Source organism: Crocuta crocuta, unplaced genomic scaffold (genome assembly GCF_008692635.1).
Source record: "Crocuta crocuta isolate KB4526 unplaced genomic scaffold, BGI_CrCroc_1.0 scaffold301, whole genome shotgun sequence".
NCBI classification, from domain to species: Eukaryota; Metazoa; Chordata; class Mammalia; order Carnivora; family Hyaenidae; genus Crocuta; species Crocuta crocuta.
In genome coordinates, this window is record NW_027527544.1 from 2,664,039 (window position 1) to 2,665,259 (window position 1,221).

The window sequence follows — 1,221 nt, forward strand, 5'->3', positions numbered from 1 at the left end:
TCCTTTTTTTTTTTTTTTTTTTTGGAAGAGGCAATCGCTAAACATTGACCAGCATGCAACTTCGGGGGTGGGGGGCGGGAAGAGATCTGTTTCCTTCACGTGGCTAAACTTCCCGTTGGACAGAGCTGTGTGCGGCAGCATGGCCCAAAAGCCACGCCGAGGGAAGCAGAGTGAAGAAGAATGTAAGAGGAGAGAACGAGAGAGCAGACAATATGCTCTGTGCCCCTGGATCCAGCCATACCTAAACCCCAAGCTACCCCAGTTATATAAAATGAACATGGCTTGCTCTGCATTAGCTAATTTCAATTGGGTTTCTCTGTCCAGCAACTTGAAGGGTGCTACCTGAAATGGGACTTAGGAGAAATTACCCTCCACTTCGGGAATTCCTAAAATTGTCACCATCAAAGGGGACGTTCCCTAAGTGGTTGCTGCCGGGGTAGAAGGAGATGGGGTCCGATCGGCCCCTGCTGACCCGGATGCAGGGCATCTAGCATATGGCTCTCCAGTGTCAAGACACACCTTCAGCCAGTGGCAGTGGGAGAGGGGGGCAGGGCGCCCCCGGGATTGGGCGACCAGCTCAGAGAACCCCCCACCACCACTGTCCCTATCATGAAGCAGAGGCTGGACCTCTGGTTTCCGCTAGTGGTGAATTTCAGGATCCAAGGGTTTACAGTTGGCCCTGTAGGGGAGCAGAATTTGCCACCCCAAAAAATGCCTCTTTGGCATAAGGATTATTTTAGGCTGGGGGCACCTGGGTGGCTCGATCAGTTAAGGGTCTGACTCCTGGTTTCCATTTAGGTCATGATCTCATGGTTTGTGGGTTTGAGCCCCAAGTCGGGCTCAGCTCTGACAGCGAGGAGCCTGCTTAGGGTTCTCTCTTTCCCTCTCTCTGTGACCCTCCCCTGCACTCCTGTGCTACTGCGTTCTCATGCTCTCTCTCTCTCTCAAAAACAAATAAATAAACATTTAGAAAAAGGGTTATTTTAGGCTGATGATTTTTAAGAAACAGCAGACACACAGAAGGTCTGAAAACCAAGCGGAAGCCGTACCCTTTTGTGGAGAAATTTACATGTACAAGGGAACTGTCCATTCGCCAGGGTGTGTCCCTTGGCTGAACCAGGAAGAAGAGGAGACGATGAGGAAATCTCTAGAAACTCTTATCAAAGAAGAAGGCAATGACCTAAATCTGCATAACGCCCTTACCCTGTTCGAAACCTTTGC